The sequence below is a fragment of the Saccopteryx bilineata genome, chromosome 5 (assembly GCF_036850765.1).
Source record: "Saccopteryx bilineata isolate mSacBil1 chromosome 5, mSacBil1_pri_phased_curated, whole genome shotgun sequence".
Taxonomy (NCBI): Eukaryota; Metazoa; Chordata; class Mammalia; order Chiroptera; family Emballonuridae; genus Saccopteryx; species Saccopteryx bilineata.
This window is the reverse complement of record NC_089494.1, coordinates 212817636-212829866: the sequence shown is the minus strand read 5'-3', so window position 1 is coordinate 212829866 and position 12231 is coordinate 212817636.

Here is a 12231-nt window from a genome sequence, read left to right as displayed (position 1 = left end):
TTCCTGTCTGTCTGTTCCTGTCTATACCTCTCTCTGACTCTCTATCTCTGTAAAAACAATAAATAAATAAGTAAATAAATAAATAAATAAATAAATAAATAAAATGTTCACAAATGTGTAGGTATTTCACCCTCAGTTTCCAATGCTGAAATACAATTTATTTTCTTGATATAGTTACTCTTAATTAAGGTCTCAGCCTAAATATAAGATCTGAAACAATAAAGTACATAGAAGAAGACATAGGTACTAAACTCATGGATCTGGGTTTTAAGGAACATTTTATGAACTTGACTCCAATGGCAAGAGAATTGAAGGCAAAGATAAACGAATGGGACTACATCAGAATTAAAAGTTTTTGCTCAGCAAGAGAAACTGATATCAAAATAAACAGACAGCCAACTAAATGGGAAATGATATTTTCAAACGACAGCTCAGATAAGGGCCTAATATCCAAAATTTATAAAGAACTCATAAAACTCAACAACAAACAAACAAACAATCCAATAAAAAAATGGGAAGAGGACATGAACAGACACTTCTCCCAGGAAGAAATACAAATGGCCAACAGATATATGAAAAGATGCTCAGCTTCATTAGTTATTAGAGAAATGCAAATCAAAACTACAATGAGATACCACCTCACCCTGTTAGATTAGCTATTATCAATAAGACGGGTAATAACAAATGTTGGAGAGGCTGTGGAGAAAAAGGAACCCTCATACACTGTTGGTGGGAATGTAAAGTAGTACAACCACTATGGAGGAAAGTATGGTGGTTCCTCAAAAAACTGAAAATAGAACTACCTTATGACCCAGCAATCCCTCTACTGGGTATATACCCCAAAACCTCAGAATCATTGATACGTAAAGACACATGTAGCCCCATGTTCATTGCAGCACTGTTCACAGTGGCCAAGACATGGAAACAACCAAAAAGCCCTTCAATAGAAGATTGGATAAAGAAGATGTGGCACATATACACTATGGAATACTACTCAGCCATAAGAAATGATGACATTAGATCATTTATAGCAAAATGGTGGGATCTTGATAACATTATACGGAGTGAAATAAGTAAATCAGAAAAAAACAAGAACTACATGATTCCATACATTGGTGGAACATAAAAACGAGACTAAGAGACATGGACAAGAGTGTGGTGGTTACCAGGGGTGGGGGGAGGGAGGACGCAGGAGGGAGGGAGGGAGAGATTTAGGGGGAGGGGGAGGGGCACAGAGAAAACTAGATAGAGGGTGACGGAGGACAATCTGACTCTGGGCGAGGGGTATGCAACATAATTTAATGACAAGATAACCTAGACATGTTTTCTTTGAATATATGTACCCTGAATTATTAATGTCATCCCATTAACATTAATAAAAATTTAAAAAAAATTAAGGTCTCAGTATACAAAAGTTAGTTTATACTTCCAAGTTTATTAAGTCCGACAAAGTATGCATTTGACATAAAGAAATGCTCTCCTTCCTCTTTAAAGATGGGAAACTGAGGTTGTGAGACTTTGTGTGACATTCCAACAGACCATAAACCATAAACGGCAGACCAGTCTTTATACTCACATCTATCATTCACCCCATGGTCCAAGCTTCTAATGTCCTACCCTTCATGTGGCTATTTTAAAACAATTGGAGAAGGAAAAGCTCATGTACTGTTAATTATTTGTGGTGTTTTGTTTTTAGACCATGAAAAACTTAATATTGATGTATTTGTGATCACTTTCTCTCACCATTTTAGTTTTAACAAAAATAGAGAAAAAGATACAAAAATGAAAGGATATGTGATCTTATTTTTCCTTTTTATTTTGGCTAAGCTGTAAAAATTTTAAAAGATAACTTGATTTATGCATTTGATCACATGTGTATTGGTCTCTTCAAATTTCTCTGTAGAGTGACACAATATTACCAGTACCTTTACTTTTTCAAATGACTCTAATACACTAAGTACTTGTGTGTGGGGGGGGGGGGGGGACGTAAATGATTCCCAAGCAAAACTACCAAAATTGTTTGAAATCAGCCCATAAAACATTATGTTAAAATATTATAAACATTAGAAATGACTTTTCCTTTTAATATCACATAACAGTGCACTTAGGCCCTGACTGGTTGGCTCAGTGGCACAGCATTGGCCTGGCATGTGGATGTCACAGATTCAATTCCTGGTCAGGGCACACAGGAAAAGTGACCATCTACTTCTCCACCTCTATCCTTTTCCCTTCTCTCTCTCTATCTCTCTCTTCCTGCAGCCATGGCCCGGTTGGAGCAAGATGGCCCCAGACACTGTGGATGGCTCCATGGCCTCACCTCAGGAGCTAAAATAGCTCATTTGCCAAGCAATGGAGCAATGGCCCCAGATGGGCAGAATATCGCCCTCTAATGGGCTTGCCAGGTGGATCCCAATCAGGGCACATGTGGGAGTCTGTATCCCTGCCTCTCCATTTCTCATTTAAGAAAAAAGAAAAAATGAGCAGTGCATTTAGTCATAACCAATTACATATTTATAATTTTTAGAAAACATAATTCTATATACACATATATGTATTTATAATATTGCCAGCATGATAAAAGTTACAAAGAAGAAGTACTAATACACTCTTACCTTTAAATAGATCATAGTCTAGTAAAACATACTTTTAAAAACACAGAAAGAATAAATGTTACATATCTATATAGCTAGAGACTCTTTTCCTGAATATCTCAAACACACACTTTCATCTAAAGAGGTATTTTCTCCAAAGATTATTCTTCTGAGACTGTACCATTTCACAAATTACTTAATCCAAAAATATATTTGATTCTATTTGATCATTATTCCAAGAGATTTGGGGAGGGGGATTACCTAGATCTAGCAAATGGAACGGAATAATACAAATATAAAAACCTCAAATGTTATTCTTCAAAAATTCAAGTGGCAAAGATTAAAAACAAGGCAATTAACTAAAAAAGTATCTAAGAAGTCTGTAGTAAATACTACACTCAAAGTAGAAACAATGATGAGCAAACAAGGGAGAAAGATGTTTTTCTTTAGGGAGGGCAAACACTGATGGAGAACTATGATGGATAAACTATTGTAGGAGACACAGATAATCACAAAATCTTGCTACAGAAGTGTTGAAAGCAAATTCACTAACTAATGAGACACAACTAGTCCTGAAGAAATGAGTTAAAAGTCAAGAATGCCTGTAATTATGATGATACATAGTAAGTAAATGAAGAGCAGACATTTAACCTGGCTGGTGTAGCCTGTACTATTTCCTTTTCCCACCAAGAATGCCTAGGACATCTAGAATGTCAAAACAAACTAGGAATCAATTGTGATGGTCTAATCAGTTTTGTGTTCTGCTTATCTTGGAGTTTTATGAGGAAAAGTTTTGCTCAACCTGAACTGCATAAACTCCACATTAATGTACTTCATATTGTCTTCATCATCAGCAATGGTTTAGAGCAGTGGTCCCCAACCCCCAGGCCGCGGACCTGTAGCGGTCCATGGGACATTTGGTACTGGTCTGCAGAGAAAGAATAAATAACTTACATTATTACCATTTTATTTATATTTAAGTCTGAACGATGTTTTATTTTTTAAAAAAGACCAGATTCCCTCTGTTTCATCCATCTAAGACTCACTCTTGACGCTTGTCTCGTAAGTTCGAAAATTATATTTAAAAATACCACAGTTTTTACACCGGTTGCATAAATTTATTTTGTGCTTTTATCCATCCCACCCTAGAGGCCGGTCCATGAAAATATTTTCTGACATTAAACCGGTCCATGGCCCAAAAAAGGTTGGGAACCACTGTTCTAAGCCATTCATAGGGATCACTTTGTAATTTATACAAATGTCTATCTAGTATGCTATACACCTGAAACCTAATACTGAATTTTAATTGTAATTGAAAATTTTTTTTCAACTTTTTAAAAAGTGGCACTGCGACTTGTTTTGTCTTTCAAATGTGAGCAGAATTCACCACAGGCAACTCCCATCACTCCTGCTGCTCTCTTAGTGTTTCCTTGCATGCTACCAACAGCTGTATGTCTTAAATAGAGACTGTTCCTTCAACCGAGGTCCTGAAATGAGAAAACACACAATGAAACTGCAGAAATAAGCTTCCAACAGTTGCCAATATGTGATATGAGAGAAATAAATGTTTTCTTTTGCTAGTCACCAAGATTTTTGTTGTTGTTGTTGTTACTACAGTAAAACAAAGTATCAGAGACCATTACTCTCCCAATCATCTAAAAATCTTTCCCCTTGCAATGAAGCCTGTGACATTTAGCCATTCCTCTTTCTTCCCTTCTCTATTGCTGCTATCAACCAACACTGCAATTAGTTGGTAATCTCAATTTTGTATTCTTCTTCTTATAGTCAATTCTCAAATTATGTAAGCGTTAGGCCCCTCCAAACCTAGATCCGCCTCTAATAAGAACAAAAGGGAGCTATTCAATTTAACTTTCCCATTTCACAAGGGAAGAAAATAAAGCCCTAAGAGGTTAATGACATTTCCCCCAAGGTCATATTATTCATGATGGCAAGGTCAGTTCTGAAACTGAGGTCTCTCGATTGCCATTTCAAAGAACAATATGCCCATTTTCCTCCAAACATAAAGTTGTTATTTAAGGTATTTTTACTAGCTTTTACATAATGAACATATAATCTTCATTGTTTTAAATATACTGTTTTCTAGTGTTTTTTCTTATTTTTTTAAGTAACAAATTATTACCAGTAAAGTATGAATAATTTGGAGTGACGTCACGGAAATGGCGCCGTGAGCAGCGCGTCCGACAGCTCTCCCCTAAATCACAACAAATTTATCAACTAGAAACAGAAAAATTTATCCTCGGAGCATTCCGGAGTTCCACACAAACTGATAGCGAAAGGACTGTTATCACTTGAATCTGAGAGACGAGGGTGTGGAGGAATCTACCACAGGGACGTTCTTTCAAACCGCAAGGAAGTGCGCCTGTGGTGAGTCAGCCCATATACTTGGGAACCGCGAGCCGCCGCAAGCGGCTGACGCGAGCCGCTGCCGCGAGGCGAGCGTAGCGGCTGCCGCGAACCGCCGCCGCGAGCCACCCCGAGCAGCCGCGCGAGCGCCCGGTCCGGTTGAGCACCGCTGATGTTCCCAGCGGCCCGCACACTGCGAGTGGGGGTCGCCGGCCACCGGTGCCCGGAGCGCCCCATTCGCGCGCGTGCCTTGGGCATTCCACGCACCCAGGGCGCCCTGCTGGCCCGCACACCCAGGGGGCTCCATTATCCTGCGCCTGGTGCGGTCCAGCCGCCAGCGGCGGGGCGAGCAGGAGAGGCTTGGGAGATTCTCTCCGTGGGCGGGGCACCTCACCCAGCCATTCAAGCTAATAATCAAGCGTTGGGGGCGGGGCGCGCGCAGGCAGCCTAAAATACCTTCGGAAGCACAGCTGCGACCCAATCACTGAAATTAGCTTAACCCATAAAATCTGCGCACCCTCGGTTCTAATTGATAAGATCTCTCTCAGTTCAGCGATCCAAGACAAGAGGCGTGATATTTTTTAGTGCCTCTCGCTAAAGGGGCGGGGGCAACTTCTGATTAATAGAGCCTCCATATTTAGGGATAAACGCTAACAAGAAGGACTTGGCAGATAATAAGGTCTATACTACACTAGTCGTAAGCAGAGACTAGTGCCTCTTCTTCCCTGCAAAAACAGGCTACAAAGTGTGGAAAGCCTGGGTTGAGAGGTCCAACTAAATGATAGGCGCTGAACAGTCACCTTGACAACAATTGACTCCCACCCCCGCCTGATTACACTGGAGGCCCTGACTCTCAGAGCCTTTCCCAAAGCCTTGCACTGAGTGGGGATAGAGTGGGGATTTCCCAGCTCTTTGAGCCTCTTACTCCCCAGGCAGAAGCAGTTGCAGCCTTATAGCTGGATCACCAGGCTGCTAATTCAGAAAGGGGGGACTAGGAGAGAGAATCCAGGAAAGCAAACTCTCTCATCGTTGGACCCTGCAAACACCAACAAGCCTTTACTTCCAGCAAGACTAAAGCCAATTATATGACATTGCCATAGAATCCCATCAACTGCAAATCCCTACCTAAGAGTGACACAGGGGCAGAGCCTGGGGTACAGAGTCACCGACCAGGAAGAGGGAGAGAAAAGAAAAAGGAAGAAGTTAACCTCTCAAAATCAAGAAAAACGCACAGACTTTACAACTTGATCCACTAATTTTTTTTTTGTTGTTGTTGTTGTTTGTTTCTTCTATCTTTTTGCCTTTATTTCCTCCACCTCGGTCCTTCTATTCTCTGCCCATCTTATGCTTCCCCTTCCTTGAACTACACTACCCATGAGTGTTGCATTTTATTTTTCTTCTTCATCCTCACCCTCCTTTAAGGTTATACTCCAAAACACTTAACTCTCACTCTCTCCTCTTTTTTTTGTTTTTTTTTTTGTCTTGCTTTATTTTGTTTTTTTCTCTTCCTATTTTATTTCTTCCTTCATTTTTCTCTTTTTCTTATTTTTTCCTTTCTATTCATTTTTTCTTTTCTCATTTTACTTTCCTCCCATATAATCCTCAATCACGAACAAATTAGTTAATTTGGGACTCAAGGCTTTTTTTTGGCTTTATTTCTCTTTTTTGCTTTTGTTTTTATTTTTTTTTCTTGTTTGTTTATTTTTGTGGCATTTTGGGTCCTCCCAACCCAAGGTCTCCATTGTATTTAGTCTTCGCTCCACTTAATACAACAGATTTTTACTTATTATTTTTATTTTTTCTTCTTTATTATTCTTTTTTGGTCCTTTTTTCTGGTTCCCTCTTATCCCTCTCATTATATCTCTTAGTTGACCATCACATACAAGCAAATCATCTTATGCTTGTCTAAGATTTTCTTCCTTTTTTTTTTTTTTTTGCATTTAGTAGGTCCCTACTCCCTTTATTTTGCCCCTTGACCTCTTCACCCCAAATCAGGCCCTCCATTATAGGCACGATATTTCCCTGAGGAGGGGAGAGGAGGGAAAGAGAAGAGAGAAAAAAAGGGGGAAATAATAAATTATTACTGTTTTTTTTGTGGGGTGTTTTACCTTTTTTTTTTTTTTTTTTTTTTTTACTTTTTACTCTTTATTAATTCTAATTAGTGCTATCAATAAGACCACCCTCAGATGCCGATAAGAAAGAGGAAATCTAATATTATGGATACAAAAGAAAGAGAGGTAACACAAATAGATGTGGAAAAATCTATGGAGAAAAGACTTAACATATTGGAAGCCTTGGAGCTAAATGACAGAGAATTTAAAATAGAAATCTTAAAAATACTCAGAGATATACAAGAAAACACAGAAAGGCAATATAGGGAGATCAGAAAACAACTCAATGAACACAAAGAATATATTACCAAGGAAATTGAAACTATAAAAACAAATCAAACAGAAATGAAAAACTCAATTCACGAGCTGAAAAACGAGGTAACAAGCTTAGCTAACAGAACAGCCCAGATTGAAGATAGGATTAGTGAAATAGAAGACAAACAACTTGAGGCACAACAGAGAGAAGAAGAAAGAGACTCAAAAATAATAAAAAATGAGAAAGCCCTACAGGAATTGTCTGACTCCATCAGAAAGAATAACATAAGAATAATAGGTATATCAGAGGGAGAAGAGAAAGAAAATGGAATGGAGAATATACTCAAACAAATAATAGACGAGAACTTCCCAAGCCTGTGGAAGGAACTAAAACCTCAAATTCAAGAAGCAAACAGAACACCAAGTTTTCTTAACCCCAACAAACCCACTCCAAGGCACATCATAATAAAGATGACACAAACCAATGACAAAGAAAAAATTCTCAAGGCAGCCAGGGAAAAGAAGAGTACAACATATAAAGGAAGGCCTATTAGATTATCATCAGATTTCTCAGCAGAAACTCTACAAGCTAGAAGAGAGTGGACCCCAATATTTAAAGCCCTGAAAGAGAGGAACTTTCAGCCAAGAATACTATACCCATCAAAGCTATCCTTCAAGTATGAAGGAGATATAAAAACATTCACAAATACAGAAAAGATGAGAGAATTTATCAACAGAAAGCCCCCACTCCAGGAAATACTAAGGGGGGTTTTCCAACCAGATTCAAAGAACAAAAGAAAACAACACCACAAGTAACAGCTCCACCAAGAACACAATAAAACCAAACTTAAACTGTGACAACAAAGGAAAAAAAGGGGGGAGAGGATGGAGATTAACAGTAGCAAAGGATGATGAAGTGCAGAAATACTTATAAGATAGGGTACTACAATGAATATGGTAGGTACCCTTTTCATTACTTAATGGTAACCACCCTTAAAAAAACCACCACAAAAACACTTGACTTAAAAAAGGTAGCAACAGAGGAAAGAAGTATGGAACACAAACAAACAAAAACAAATGATAGAAAAACAAAAAAGAAGAATCAAACTAGATACAAAACTAACAGAAAGCAATTTATAAAATGGCAGTAGGGAACCCACAAGTGTCAATAATTACACTAAATGTAAATGGATTAAACTTACCAATAAAAAGACACAGAGTAGCAGAATGGATTAAAAAAGAAAATCCAACTATATGCTGCCTACAAGAAACACATCTAAGCAACAAGGATAAAAACAAATTCAAAGTGAAAGGCTGGAAAACAATACTCCAAGCAAACAACACCCAAAAAAAAGCAGGCGTAGCAATACTCATATCTAATAATGCTGACTACAAGACAGAAAAAGTACTCAGAGACAAAAATGGTCATTTCATAATGATTAAGGGGAAGTTGAATCAAGAAGACATAACAATCCTTAATATATATGCACCAAACCAAGGAGCACCAAAATATATAAGACAGCTACTTATTGACCTTAAAACAAAAACTGACAAAAATACAATCATACTTGGAGACCTCAATACACCGCTCACGGCTCTAGATCGGTCATCCAAACAGAGAATCAATAAAGATATAGTGGCCTTAAACGAAATACTAGAACACCTGGATATGATAGACATCTACAGGACACTTCATCCCAAAGCGACAGAGTATACATTTTTCTCTAGTGTACATGGAACATTCTCAAGAATTGACCATATGTTGGGCCACAAAGACAATATCAGCAAATTTAGAAAAATTGAAATTGTACCAAGCATATTTTCTGATCATAAAGCCTTGAAACTAGAATTCAACTGCAAAAAAGAGGGGGAAAAACCCACAAAAATGTGGAAACTAAACAACATACTTCTAAAAAATGAATGGGTCAAAGAAGAAATAAGCGCAGAAATCAAAAGATATATACAGACAAATGAAAATGAAAATACGACATATCAGAATCTCTGGGATGCAGCAAAAGCAGTAATAAGAGGAAAGTTCATATCACTTCAGGCCTATATGAACAAACAAGAGAGAGCCGAAGTAAACCACTTAACTTCACACCTTAAGGAACTAGAAAAAGAAGAACAAAGACAACCCAAAACCAGCCGAAGAAAGGAGATAATAAAAATCAGAGCAGAAATAAATGAAATAGAGAACAGAAAAACTATAGACAAAATCAATAAAACAAGGAGCTGGTTCTTTGAAAAGATCAACAAAATTGACAAAGCCTTGGCAAGACTCACCAAGGAAAAAAGACACAGGACTCAAATAAATAAAATCCAAAATGAAAGAGGAGAGATCACCACAGACATCATAGATATACAAAGAATTATTGTAGAATACTATGAAAAATTATATGCCACCAAATACAACAATCTAGAAGAAATGGATAAATTCCTAGAACAATACAACTTTCCTAGACTGAGTCATGAAGAAGCAGAAAGCCTAAACAGACCAATCAGCAGGGAGGAAATAGAAAAAACTATTAAAAATCTCCCCAAAAATAAAAGTCCAGGCCCAGACGGCTATACTAGTGAATTCTATCAAACATTCAAAGAAGACTTGGTTCCTATTCTACTCAAAGTCTTCCAAAAAATTGAAGAAGAAGCAATACTTCCAAACACATTCTATGAGGCCAACATAACCCTCATACCAAAACCTGGCAAGGATGGCACAAAGAAAGAAAACTACAGACCAATATCTCTAATGAATACAGATGCTAAAATACTAAACAAAATACTGGCAAACCGAATACAACAACATATTAAAAAAATAATACATCATGATCAAGTGGGATTCATCCCAGAATCTCAAGGATGGTTCAACATACGCAAAACGGTTAACGTAATACACCATATCAACAAAACAAAGAACAAAAACCACATGATCTTATCAATAGATGCAGAAAAGGCTTTTGATAAAATACAACACAATTTTATGTTTAAGACTCTCAACAAAATGGGTATAGAAGGAAAATATCTCAACATGATAAAGGCCATATATGATAAACCATCAGCCAACATCCTATTAAATGGCATAAAACTGAGGACTTTCTACCTTAAATCAGGAACAAGACAGGGTTGTCCACTCTCTCCACTCTTATTCAACGTGGTGCTAGAAGTTCTGGCCAGAGCAATCAGACAAGACAAAGAAATAAAAGGCATCCATATCGGAAAAGAAGAAGTAAAGCTATCACTTTTTGCTGATGATATGATCCTATACATCGAAAACCCGAAGGACTCCACAAAAAGATTATTAGAAACAATAAACCAATACAGTAAGGTCGCAGGATACAAAATTAACATACAAAAGTCCATAGCCTTTCTATATGCCAACAATGAAATATTAGAAAACGAACTCAAAAAAATAATCCCCTTCACGATTGCAACAAAAAAAATAAAATACCTAGGAATAAACATAACAAAGAACGTAAAGGACCTATATAATGAAAATTACAAAGCATTGTTAAGGGAAATCGAAAAAGATACAATGAGATGGAAAAATATTCCTTGTTCTTGGATAGGAAGAATAAATATAATCAAAATGGCCATATTACCCAAAGCAATATACAAATTTAATGCAATTCCCATCAAAATCCCTATGAGATTTTTTAAAGAAATGGAACAAAAAATCATCAGATTTATACGGAACTATAAAAAACCCCGAATAGCCAAAACAATCCTAAGGAAAAAGAATGAAGCTGGGGGCATTACAATACCTGACTTTAAACTATATTATAGGGCCACGATAATCAAAACAGCATGGTATTAGCAAAAAAATAGACACTCAGACCAATGGAACAGAATAGAAAGCCCAGAAATAAAACCACATATATATGGTCAAATAATCTTTGATAAAGGGGCCAAGAACACACAATGGAGAAAAGAAAGCCTCTTCAACAAATGGTGTTGGGAAAACTGGAAAGCCACATGCAAAAGAATGAAACTCGACTACAGCCTGTCCCCGTGTACTAAAATTAATTCAAAATGGATCAAAGACCTAAATATAAAACCTGAAACAATAAAGTACATAGAAGAAGACATAGGTACTAAAATCATGGACCTGGGTTTTAAAGAACATTTTATGAACTTGACTCCAATGGCAAGAGAAGTGAAGGCAAAGATAAATGAATGGGACTACATCAGAATTAAAAGTTTTTGCTCAGCAAGAGAAACTGATATCAAAATAAACAGACAGCCAACTATATGGGAACTGATATTTTCAAACGACAGCTCAGATAAGGGCCTAATATCCAAATTTTACAAAGAACTCATAAAACTCAACAACAAACAAACAAGCAATCCAATAAAAAAATGGGAAGAGGACATGAACAGACACTTCTCCCAGGAAGAGATACAAATGGCCAACAGATATATGAAAAGATGCTCAGCTTCATTAGTTATTAGAGAAATGCAAATCAAAACTACAATGAGATACCACCTCACCCCTGTTAGATTAGCTATTATCAACAAGACGGGTAATAGCAAATGTTGGAGAGGCTGTGGAGAAAAAGGAACCCTCATTCACTGTTGGTGGGACTGTAAAGTAGTACAACCATTATGGAGGAAAGTATGGTGGTTCCTCAAAAAACTGCAAATAGAACTACCTTATGACCCAGCAATCCCTCTACTGGGTATATACCCCAAAACCTCAGAAACATTGATACGTGAAGACACATGTAGCCCCATGTTCATTGCAGCACTGTTCACAGTGGCCAAGACATGGAAACAACCAAAAAGCCCTTCAATAGAAGACTGGATAAAGAAGATGTGGCACATATACACTATGGAATACTACTCAGCCATAAGAAATGATGACATCAGATCATTTACAGCAAAATGGTGGGATCTTGATAACATTATAAGGAGTG